At 39.3% G+C, this 13,166-nt stretch overlaps 2 long non-coding RNA genes across 2 annotated transcripts; both read right to left on the reverse strand.

The window, feature by feature from the left end:
* Positions 1-6,511: 6,511 nt before the first annotated feature.
* Positions 6,512-7,937, reverse strand: LOC311080223. The gene is made up of 3 exons (XR_014605531.1): positions 7,759-7,937; positions 7,560-7,653; positions 6,512-7,249 (listed from the first exon to the last, which is right to left on the reverse strand). It is a non-coding gene; the product is annotated as an uncharacterized lncRNA (long non-coding RNA).
* Positions 7,938-8,000: 63 nt separating this feature from the next.
* Positions 8,001-8,576, reverse strand: LOC311080220. The gene is made up of 3 exons (XR_014605528.1): positions 8,365-8,576; positions 8,161-8,267; positions 8,001-8,053 (listed from the first exon to the last, which is right to left on the reverse strand). It is a non-coding gene; the product is annotated as an uncharacterized lncRNA (long non-coding RNA).
* Positions 8,577-13,166: the final 4,590 nt, after the last annotated feature.

Here is a 13,166-nt window from a genome sequence, read left to right on the forward strand (position 1 = left end):
CAAACATGAGATGCAGGGTATATTTGATGACGATTGTTTGGAGTTGCGCAATGAAGTTAATTACAATGAACATGTCATGCTTAAAAATCCTAGTTTAACAGGCATACAAGCAGACTCTTGCCTAAACTCTCTAGAGTACTTTCATATTACTGACAATGTCTGTGTTGACATTATGCATGACATTTTAGAGGGTGTGGCTCCACTCGAGATCAAACTAATGTTACAACATTTCATCTATGAGCAAAATCTTTTCACTTTAGATCAGTTGAATGACCGAATGATTAGCTTTGACTATGGTGTGACAAACGAGAAAAACAAGCCTAGTGCCATTCATAATCTAAGAACATCAGAGAACCCCATTAAGCAAAATGCCAGTCAAATGTGGTGTCTCATCCTTTTTTTGCCTTTCCTGATTGGAAATTTTATAAGTGAAGGTGATAGTCACTGAAAATTGTTCCTTCTCCTTAAAGAAATTTGTAGTATCATTTTTGCACCAGTTGTCACCAAAGGATTAGCTGTATTTTTAAAGCAGCTAGTTATTGATCACCATAATTTGTTTAAGACTCTATATCCAAACAAATCACTAATACCAAAGCATCATTTTATGACTCATTACTGGCGAATGATGCTAAAATTTGGCCCACTCTCTAAATTTTGGTGCATGAGATTTGAGGGAAAGCATGGTCCTCTAAAAAGACAAGCACAAGTTGTATGTAAGTTTGTAAATATAAGTAAGACATTAGCCTACAAGAGTCAGGTTCAGACTATGTTTCATTGGAAACTGGGAAGTCCATTAACAGAAAAAATTACTGTCCCAAATGTTTTTCCAGTCATGGTTGGATCTTTGGAAAAAAGTGTTCTGTTTGTTGAAAACATGAGAGACTTTGGCTATGAACTTGACGCATGTAGCACTGTTCATGTTTCTCACTCTGTTGGTGTGTTCGGTCAGACTTTTCAGACTGGTTGTGTACTTGCTTTAAACTGTGACTTAAGAGAAGAGCGTCTCTTTGGTGAAGTTTTACACATAGTTCCACAATGTGAAAAACAAATTGTTTTAGTTTTTCTTAGAGTTCTATCACAAATGTACTTTCACCCACACTTGTGTGCTTATGCAGTCCAAAGAACAAATGAGTACAAAGTGATTAATTTGAGCAATGCTGCCGATGTAAAACCTCTTCACATGATTTCCTACAAAGAAAACCTTTTTGTAAATCCAAGATATAAAATTGTTTAAAAATGTCTTTATGAAATTCAAATGACATGTGAATGTTGACGTTGTGAAAATGTAGCAGTTAAGTTTTAATAAATAAATTTTTTTTTTTAAATACTTTTTTGTTTTGCGTTCATTTTAACTGGTCACAAATAGCACATCTATGACACATATTGTGTGATTTAGTACACATTAGTGTGTTAAATATTTTAACACACTCCCTGTGTTAAGAACAATAACACACTGGTTGAGTTAAAAGTAACACAAAATGTGTTGTCCTTAATTATGACCTCCGCTAGCGTAGCTAGCGAAAGCGGTCATATAGGGATTGTCAAAGTTTTTTTTTTTTTTTTTTCCCGTCACCTTACTGAATTTTTCGTCAACGATACCAGGGACACCGAAGCACCGGGGAACATGAAATTTGGTGGGCATGTAGCCCCACTAGACTTCTAAGGAAAAATTTCATTTGGTCCCCGGGGGCCACTCCCCCCCCGCGCTGGGCCCCCCCAAACCCCCAAAAATGCAGTTTTTCCTAAATAACTACCTGAACCGTGGCACCGAGGATGAAGAAATTTTTATGGTATGTTGGTCTACTAGACTTTTACGGAAAAATTTCGTTTGGTCCCCGGGGGCCACTCCCCCCCCCGCGCTGGGGCCCCCGTAAATTTTTCGTCAACGATACCAGGGACACCGAAGCACCGGGGAACATGAAATTTGGTGGGCATGTAGCCCCACTAGACTTCTAAGGAAAAATTTCGTTTGGTCCCCGGGGGCCACTCCCCCCCCGCGCTGGGCCCCCCCAAACCCCAAAAAATGCAGTTTTTCCTAAATAACTACCTGAACCGTGGCACCGAGGATGAAGAAATTTTTATGGTATGTTGGTCTACTAGACTTTTACGGAAAAATTTCGTTTGGTCCCCGGGGGCCACTCCCCCCCCCGCGCTGGGGCCCCCGTAAATTTTTCGTCAACGATACCAGGGACACCGAAGCACCGGGGAACATGAAATTTGGTGGGCATGTAGCCCCACTAGACTTCTAAGGAAAAATTTCGTTTGGTCCCCGGGGGCCACTCCCCCCCCGCGCTGGGCCCCCCCAAACCCCAAAAAATGCAGTTTTTCCTAAATAACTACCTGAACCGTGGCACCGAGGATGAAGAAATTTTTATGGTATGTTGGTCTACTAGACTTCTAAGGAAAAATTTCGTTTGGTCCCCGGGGGCCACTCCCCCCCCGCGCTGGGCCCCCCCAAACCCCAAAAAATGCAGTTTTTCCTAAATAACTACCTGAACCGTGGCACCGAGGATGAAGAAATTTTTATGGTATGTTGGTCTACTAGACTTTTACAGAAAAATTTCGTTTGGTCCCCGGGGGCCACTCCCCCCCCCGCGCTGGGGCCCCCGTAAATTTTTCGTCAACGATACCAGGGACACCGAAGCACCGGGGAACATGAAATTTGGTGGGCATGTAGCCCCACTAGACTTCTGAGGAAAAATTTCGTTTGGTCCCCGGGGGCCACTCCCCCCCCGCGCTGGGCCCCCCCAAACCCAAAAAAATGCAGTTTTTCCTAAATAACTACCTGAACCGTGACACCGAGGATGAAGAAATTTTTATGGTATGTTGGTCTACTAGACTTTTACGGAAAAATTTCGTTTGGTCCCCGGGGGCCACTTCCCCCCCCGCGCTGGGGCCCCCGTAAATTTTTCGTCAACGATACCAGGGACACCGAAGCACCGGGGAACATGAAATTTGGTGGGCATGTAGCCCCACTAGACTTCTGAGGAAAAATTTCGTTTGGTCCCCGGGGGCCACTCCCCCCCCGCGCTGGGCCCCCCCAAACCCCAAAAAATGCAGTTTTTCCTAAATAACTACCTGAACCGTGGCACCGAGGATGAAGAAATTTTTATGGTATGTAGGGCCCACTCTTAAGGGCCCACATCAACCTAGCCCATAATCACTCATTTGTGATTTGCGCCCCTCCCATAAAAAATGAAAATGCAATATTATTCTGCTTTAATCGCCCCTATCTTCAGTGGAGATGTTCAGAACTGCACCATATTTCATGTGTATGATTAACTTGACATCATCTGGGGGTATCCTCTGCTAAGTTTTGTAGAATTTCATCCATGGGGGGGGTATAAAATCAATTCATTTATGTGCACATTTTGTGACTGTACACTCATCGGCCTGTAGATGGTGCTGTTGAGCGAAGGGTTGCTGGCTTAGGATGATACTGTCACACACACACATGCAGGAATACAAACAAATGCAAGCATGCACACACACTGACATCCACACGCACAGACACACACCCATACACACACTTACAAATCCACATGCACAGACACATAAACACACACGCGCACACATACATACACGCACAGACACACACACACACACACACACACACACACACACACACACACACACACACACAGACAGACATGCACATACTATTACTTTTTTTAGGTATATACATAAACACGCAATACAGCCAAATTACTCCACGTCATTTATTTTTGTGGAAAGCCAGTGCAGGCCTGAGCGGCGGTCATATTTTGTACCGCGATGCGGTACATCTAGTTAGACACACAGGTGTGTTAAGATATAACACAGGTTGTGTTGTTTTTAACACATCCGTTTTAAGAGAATGTTGAAAGGGGGTTTGAAATGTGTGTGCACACATGACAAATTATCAGGCTACTCTAAGCATTTACAGTTAATAGTTATTACGCTATAAATATCTAGGTCTACAGATTCATGTGTGCAGAGGCCATATTATTATTATTATTATGTATTTTTTTGAGGAACATGGGGGCCCATCAGGACTGCCTATGCATAGGGCCCGGGATCTTGTGCTACGCCCCTGTCTGCATCCACCAACACTGAGACCTTAGCTGGGGTCAGTTAAACCTTTTGGTTAAATCCTGGTAAATATTATTACTTTATTACTTTAATGATTTATAAAAAAATAAAATAAAAAAAAACGTAGAACTAAACGGACTATTATGAAGTGGGTATTGATATAGTATTGATATTGTAAACACGAATGTACTTATGATAAAATGTAATAATTGTATGTCATCTATAATGCCAAGTGTTTATGGTTTTTACTGACTGATAAATACATGTTGATTTAAGAAAACGAAATATATTATTGTAAATGAATAAAGAATATTTTAATTGTATTATGTGAAAAGGTATTATACTATAGTAACAAACAAATCTGGGGTTAGAAAAGATTATACCTTTTAGATTTAACTAAGGAGACGTTTAGGGTGAGAACTCCTGATAAGATGATTTAATTATTGGCTTAATTTTTGAGGATTTAAAATGTGTGTGATGCCACCAAATACTGATCTAACAAAGTGTGAACCTTATAATGGGGATGTAAAGATAATTTATAGTAAGACATTACTGAGAATAATGTTGTTGTTTTTGCTTTTGAAATATTCTTAAATCTTTATGAATTAAAGAATTAATTGGCTTCAGTGAACTTTGAATGTATATAATATATTAAGGAAATTAAAATATATGCTATGCTAATTGAAGAAGAAACTCTTGTGACCCGTAGGGCATGTTAAAAGATGAACTTGTAAATTCAATTTAAAATATAAAATGTTTAAAGATGGACATTATTAACTTGAGAGATTGTTTGCAAACTTTACAATGGGAACCTTATGTATAACAAGGAACAAATTGATTTATTGACTTATATGATTTATGTTTGAACATATATAGTGTTGTCAGAAATTAAGGGAAACATTAGAAGAATTACTCTGGATACAAAGGTTTAATAACTGGATTGTTCTGATTATAGTAAATGTATGAAATGTAACCATAATTAACCAGATAAATAATTGTAGGATGTGATATGTTTATGCAGCAATTACTACAAAAGGGGTTTGTTATATTTGATGGTACAATTATGATATCTGAGAATCTGTTAATGCTTAAGAAATGATTACTGGATTTAGTGTAAGATATTTGAACGAGAAAATGAGTTGCTTGACAATATTTGACCCAGAGGTTTGGAACTGGACGTTTACAATAATAAAAAAGAAACCTTGTGCACTGTTTGAACATTGAATAAATTTCAAGACTGGTACAAACCAAGGGGGATGTTTAAACTTGTAGTTGAGGCAAGAAAACCCATCATACCCCAGATACTAACTTTGTGCCCTAAAGACCCTAGGAGATGTCAGCGGCTCACGTTTCCAAGGTACTTCACCTGGAAGCGCAACCCCTAGCTGGGCTAGGGGTGGAGCCGCGCCTCTAAGGGGAGACCGGGTGCTTGAAGTACTGGATTCTATTTGAGATCTAAATTGGCCTAATATATATTAAACAAGTAGAGCACAAAGTTTTGCCCCTTGATAAATAAATAATTTTAATACAATTACAAAAGAAATATAATTGATTATTTCTGTTATGGGAACCAGAAAACAAAACTGGGTGAAATATTGCATGAACTGTAACAAACCAATCTATTTAAGAATTATGAACAAATGTCCATGTTATTGGTAAAGTTTGATGAAGTGAACAAAGTTTATGCTACAATTACGAGAAGGAAGGATAAAGAGTCAGGATAATTGCATGAATGGGGTGTTGTATAATATCAAGGAAATGCAATTACCTGCCTCCATGTTTATTGTAGATGCCTTTTTGTTACACATATTTAGCCAATGTATTGGATATAATGCATTGCATTCAATGTTGTTATTTATTTTGGTTGTAAAAGATGGCTTATATTGTTTTGGCATAGATGTACAGTAATTGGTTATGTATGTATATGTGACTGTGCCAACCAATGTTAAGAGGAGCAGAAAAGTGTGATTATGTGTGTGCGCTAGAGGACTCCTAGAACTGTAAATGAACTCAGCCATCTTAGTTGAGTTTACTGGAGTTCAAGGACATGAAGAGGTGGACCGCTTGCACATGCCTGGAGAAGGATCTGGGAAACTTTGGAGGAGTGTCAACCTAACGCCTGTTGTAAACAACAGAAGTATAAAAGACTGATGAACTGACTGCCTCTGGGGATACTGATACGCCAGAGCCCCCGACGCCTAGAAGCCCAGAGCTGGAGACAAGAAACCCCGAGCAGAAGATAAGAAGCCCAGAGCTTACTACACCTTTGTTTCAAAACATGACTATTGTATTTTATACTTAAACGATGAAGTTCTATTTGCCTTTATATTTTTGTTTATTATAAAAAGAAAAGTAACCAATTAAAAGAAATTTAATTGATTACAAAATCTGCCTACTGAGATTTATGATGCTGGAAGACTTTTAATGCGAACATAACCACACTGTAAAACCCAACAAGTTAACTCAACTCAAACCGATTAAGGAAACTAATTGCGGCAAACCATTTAAGTTTTAAAATAAATACATATGAGTATTGTGAACTTATATATATTGAGTCATATTCACTCATAATTTAGTGTTCGTTTAGTCATTCATTTTGAGTATATGTAACTTGAATATTTTAAGTTCATTCCATTAAACTTTTAAAGTAATTTAAACCATTTAAACTAACTGGTTTGAGTTCATTTAATAAATCTAATCAAGTCATAACAACTATATAGCTACTCAAATGGTTTTAGGAAACCGATTGCGGTAAATGATTTAAGTTGATTAAACTCAAATTAATAAAGTTTTATAAGACAAAGGAAAAACATTGGTATAAAGCAGGGTTCCTCAAACTCGGTCCTGGAGGGCCACTGTCCTGCACAGTTTAGCTCCAACCCTGATCAAACACACCTAGCTGTGAGTTTCTAGAGATCCTGAAGACATTGATTAGCTTGCTCAGGTGTGTTTGATCAGTGTTGGAGCTAAACTCTGCAGGACAGTGGCCCTCCAGGACCGAGTTTGAGGAACCCTGGTATAAAGAAATGGTCAAAGAAAAGGATGCAGTTATTAATAGTATTTATTGAAAAATAATTTATTTTACAAAAGGTTCTCAGTGATGAATGTTGTGAAAGATGGTCAGTCAGTCTCCTCACTGTCCAAAATACAAAATTGCACATGACTTCTGTCTGGCGAACTGTGAATAAACAAACAAACAAACAAACAAAAAAAACATTAATCTTCCACTGACAAAACTGGTTTACTCACAGCATAAATGCTAGAATAGAGGTTATGCGTGACGTCACCGTCGGCTAAGTGGCAAAAAGACTGAGCGGCAGCATTTGTTTTCACTATAAAAACACACAAACACATCTAAAATGGAAAAGAGCTTTGAGACTGACAGTACAACTAGATTTGACAAGATCCAAAATGACTTGCATTGCATTTCAAGGTGCACATTTTACATTCTTATCAGTTCTCAGTTCTTGCTTTCCCTGGGAAATTACCTTTTTCTTTAGTTTTTGCCATGTGAATGACAGTCACTGGAGGATAGTCAGTCAGTCTCCTCACTAGACCCTAAATTGCATGGAACACGTTTGTCTATGCAAATACGTGAGAAAACACAAAAATATGAATTACTCTTACACTGACAAAACTGTAGTTTACTCATCATTATAAATGAGGAAATATGTCAGCTTGTATTACCTTTTTTTTTTTCGTATGAATGACGGTCGGTGGTTGATAGTCTCCTCACCGATATCCAAAATTGCCCAAGGGACACATTTGTCTATGACAAAATGTGAGAAAAAACACAAAATATTAATTAGTTTTCCACTGTCAAAAAATTGGTTTACGTTACTCACAGCATAATAAATAAAGGAATAAGTCAGCTTGTATTACTGCTATTTCTGCAGTTGTTGCCATGTGAATGACGGGTAGTCTAGAATGATGGTAGTCTCAATCACTGATAATGATCCAAAATGGCTCGGGACACTTTTGTCTAAGCAAAAATGTGAGAAAACACACAGAAATTAATTCATCTTCCACTGAAAAAACTTAAGTTTACTCACAGCATTATAAATGAAGAAATAGGTCAGCTTGTATTACCTTTTTTATTTAGTTTTTGCCGGGTAAATGTCGGTCGGTGGACGATAACGTTATAGCTGCTAGTCTCCTCACAATATCCAAAATTGCGCGGGACACGTTTGTTTACGCTAAAATGAGAAAACACAAAAAATATAAATTTTCCACTTCTGTGGTTTACTCACAACATAATAAATAAAAGAGTATGTCAGCTTGTATTAACGTTACCTATTTCTTTAGTTTTTGCCGTGTGAATGACGGTTAACGTTAGCACTAGTGGAGTCAGTCAGTTTCGTCCTCACTGATAAATATCCAAATTTGCGCGGGACACGCTCTGTAAAAATGTGACAAAACGCACACACATATAAATTACTGTTCCAGTGACAAAACTGTCGTGTACTCACAGTACAACTAACTTACTGCCGCTGATTAAAAAAAAATCTCTAAGTTAGTGCTAAATGCAATGTCGCGTTGGCTTGACGTTTCTGTGACGTGACACAAATGGCATAACTTAGTCTATTACAGTAGTTAGTAGCCTACGTTACTTTAGCTAGTCGGTCTTCTTAAGATGAAGAGTAACGACAATACAACGTTAAACGTACAAGTGCTCTAATAGTCTAGATGGGAAGTGCCCAAAAAGTGAAAGTGAGGAGCATTTATGGGTACAAGTCGGGAACCGGCCTACCTTACATATTTCAAGGGTGCTGAGTCCAAAAAAACTGGTTCCCAAGCAAAATTTTGAGTTTTTGACCTTCTAATTTGCATATCAAAATGGCCGCCAAATTGCCTATCTTGCTCAGTCGTTGGACCATTTTCCCCTAGTTTTTTTGTAAGTAGGCAATCAAGATGAGGAAATTAAGTTTCTAGATCGATAGTCAAGGGTCAGAGCAAAGATATAATGGAGGCTCACTGCCTTTTTTATGTATATATTTATGCAAAATACCAACTTTTAAGGTGAAATTAAGCATTATTTGTGTCATTTTTTAAGGCCGACATACATATTCAATCAATATCACTCTTAAATGTTCCCAGTGTATATATGATATGTGATGTATTCCATATTACATAATAACTAAGAAAAACACCATTGCAAGTTGTCTGAGATTTCATTTTTTATGCAAATTAAGGCGAGACACTACAGGTGAATAGGGTAACATTTTTAACTAGCAGATATCACCATGAAACTTTCACAGTTGATTACCTACATTAAGATGAGAAAAAAAATGTATTACAAGTTTTCTGTAATTTAATGTTTAAATATGCAAATTAGGCAATATCTAATCAAATGTGCACTAATTTGCATATATTTAAAACAACGAAATCTGAGTATTGGATAAAGCCAGGTTAAAAATGATTTTTTCATTGTGTTCACATATTAGATGGGGAAAAAAAAATACAGAGGGATTTATGGATATCTACTTTTGTTATCCTGTAAATCAGAAAATACTGTCAATAGCCTTAAAAAAATGATTTTCGCCATGTTTTTTGGAATAAAATGTTATATAAATCAGGCTAGGAATAATATATTTACAAATCCCTCTGTAAATGTCTTCATAATATAACTAGGTACAAGACTGGAAAGTTTGGTGTATAGGTGCTACTGAAGTGGAGCGTCATCCATGTGGTTTCCTTAGTCTGCTTCCGAAGCCTTCACCGGCCCCAAGCAGGAGGACGGCACTGTCCGTCTCCGCCCCTTAGCCGGCCAAAACGCCAGGCTAAGCAGCACTCCTGAGATGGGCAGCTTGAAGTTAGGGCTCAGTTCTTCTCAGGAGCTGGTAGCAGGACCACTCCTTCCCCCGGTGGAGGGCCAGGGAAGAATCTTTTTTCTAAGAACTGATGCCCCTTCCTCCGAGCCCCAAGAGGCCATGGATGGCAGTGTGCGACGCTCTGCCTCGCCACTCTTGTCCCCCTCTGTCACCAGACCTCTGTCAGAGCAGGCCCCCCGTGGAACACTGGTCCTTCCCTGGCCTCCTCTGTCAGGATGCGGCAATGACCGTGCCCCCACACCGGGTCGCTACGCCGCCCACGTCCGGACCGTTCATTCCACTTCGCTGCCCTACCGAGGGTACGTCTGTGCTGAGCTTCCCAACCTGTCCCGCTGGGTTGAGAGAACCACCAGGCTCGGCTATGCGATTCAGTTCGCACGATCTCCTCCCCGCCTCCGGGGAGTCCGTTACACTATGGTGGGTGGCAATGCCCCTGTTACTGGCGAAAGGTGCAGTCGAGATTGTCCCTCCAGCCGAAATGAAGTCCGGGTTCTACAGCCCTTACTTCATTGTACCGAAGAAAACCGGTGGGTTACGGCCAATCCTGGACCTGCACGTCTTGAACCGATCCCTTCACAGGCTTCCGTTCAAGATGCTCACGTGCTTTCATGGCTTCAGCCTCTCCCTGGAGAATGGAGACTCCATCCAAATACAGTTCAGCTGTTTTGGGATCAGTTCGGGGACGCACAGGTAGACCTGTTTGCCTCCCACGACTCGTCCCATTGCGGCACGGACACACTGGTGCACAGCTGGCCGCGGGGCCTTTGCAAGTATGCATTTCCCCCAGTGAGCCTTCTTGCACAGACCCTGTGCAAGCTCAGGGAGGACAGGAAGAAGGTAATTTTGGTTGCCCCTCATTGACACAACCGGACCTGGTTCTCCAAACTAGTCCTCCTCGCGACAGCACCTCCTTGGCCAATCCCTCTGAGGAACGACCTGCTTTATCAGGGACGGTGCACCCTATGGTACCCTCATCCCGATCTTTGGAACCTTCACGTGTGGCTCCTGGACGGGATGAGGCAGGTTTGAGTACCCAACCACCAGCGGTAGTGGCTACCATCACTTCCGCTAGAGCATCGTCCACGAGACATGCCTACGCGTTGAAGTGGAACCTCTTCGTCACCTGGTGCTCTTCTCGCAGAGAAGACCCCAGAAAATGCCCGATCAGTGTCGTGCTTTCCTTCCTGCAAGAAGGGTTGGGCCGAAGGCAGTCTCCCTCCACCCTGAAAGTGTACGTTGCCGCTCCTCGGCGAAGAAACATATCTGCATGGTGCCAGCATACTTCCTTATATACCCATGAGGTAAGGCGGAGTTACGCAATGCAAATTCCGTAGACCCATGGCATTTCTTTGCCAATGGCTCGTTTTATTTCTCGAAGATGAGAGGCTTTCTAAGCGAAACCCCATTCGTCGTCATGATGTAACGTCTCCGTTCCCTACTCAGGGAACGAGGGTTACATATGTAACCGAGACGTTTTACACCCCCCTCTCAGAAGCCTTGGACATTTGGGACAATGTTTCAAAAAATATTTTCTCTAACCTCAAACGATATTGTATGTAGTAGCAGCAACCATGTGTGGCCCACTATAGTCTTCTATCAAATAGCAGTTTTCATTGGTTCCATGAGAGTGGGGCCAGCCCATAAAAATATCTTAAATCTTAACGTCTAGTCGGTCCACAGTCTAATTCTGCTCTTTTTGTTTTTCAGCTATTGTTTTTGTCTGACTTATATTATGAAGTTTTGTCTGTGGGTCATAATTTGTCATTTTCTTTGCAGTTTCGTCTGAGATGCATCTGAAATCGGTCACAAGTTCACTTGTTCATTATAGTGAATGGCACATGTACTTTATGGAGAAAAGAGAAATGAAATTGAGTGAGCAGCTTAAGATGACGGAATTTGTGTGTAGTAGAAATAACTATTTTACACCTTAAAAAATAATGACGATAATAACTTTATATGGTATAATGAAAATAAATAACTTGTTCACTTGTTCTCATATTTATGTCATATTTAATAGATAGTTCATTTATTTTAATAGAATAATAATACAAAAACTACAAAAAAGAATTAACACAATGATATAATTTTATTATTTTTACTTATAAATTTGCCATAAAAAGCAATAAATAGAGCACATAATACATGAAAGCTGTATTCCTTTCAGGGTTATCTGGTTTTGTTTATTTTTAGTTTTCTCCACATGGACTCTGTTTGTGTTTTCACCTTGGTTAGCTTGTCTTCATGGTTGTTAATTTGATTCATTACTCAGTTCAGGTGTGTGTTGTGTTCAGGTGTTCATGTCTCATTATCCTCTAACTACTTAAGTTCAGATCAGTTTGTGTTTCGTGTTGAGTCTCGTCTATGTGTAGTTGTGTTTGGATGTACCTCTTTGGAGTACTCTGTTGGAGCATTAAAGCCTAACTTTCGTCGTCGATTCTTTGGTGTTTTTGTTTTCCGTCTTGTTTGTGTTTTGCTTGGGGCTGGTGAATGCTTCGGAAGCAGACTAAGGAAACCACATGGATGACGCTCCACTTCAGTAGCACCTATACACCAAACTTTTGTACTTGTACCTAGTTATAGTTATATTATGTTATATTATGAAGACATTTACAGAGGGATTTGTAAATATATTATTCCTAGCCTGATTTATATAACATTTTATTCCAAAAAACATGGCGAAAATAATTTTTTTAAGGCTATTGACAGTATTTTCTGATTTACAGGATAACAAAAGTAGATATCCATAAATCCCTCTGTATTTTTTTTTCCCATCTAACATGTGAACACAATGAAATTTTTTTTTTTAACCTGGCTTTATCCAATACTCAGATTTCGTTGTTTTAAATCTATGCAAATTAGTGCATATTTGATTAGATATGGCCTAATTTGCATATTTAAACATTAAATTACAGAAAACTTGTAATACATTTTGTTTCTCATCTTAATGTAGGTATTCAACTGTGAAAGTTTCATGGTGATATCTGCTAGTTAAAAATGTTACCCTATTCACCTGTAGTGTCTCGCCTTAATTTGCATAAAAAAACTTGCAATGGTGTTTTTCTTAGTTATTATGTAATATGGAATACATCACATATCATATATACACTGGGAACATTTAAGAGTGATATTGATTGAATATGTATGTCGGCCTTAAAAAAATGACACAAATAATGCTTAATTTCACCTTAAAAGTTGGTATTTTGCATATATATACATAAAAAAGGCAGTGAGCCTCCATTATATCTTTGCTCTGACCCTTGACTA

Source organism: Abramis brama (genome assembly GCF_963993115.1).
Source record: "Abramis brama genome assembly, chromosome: 3".
NCBI lineage: Eukaryota > Metazoa > Chordata > Actinopteri > Cypriniformes > Leuciscidae > Abramis > Abramis brama.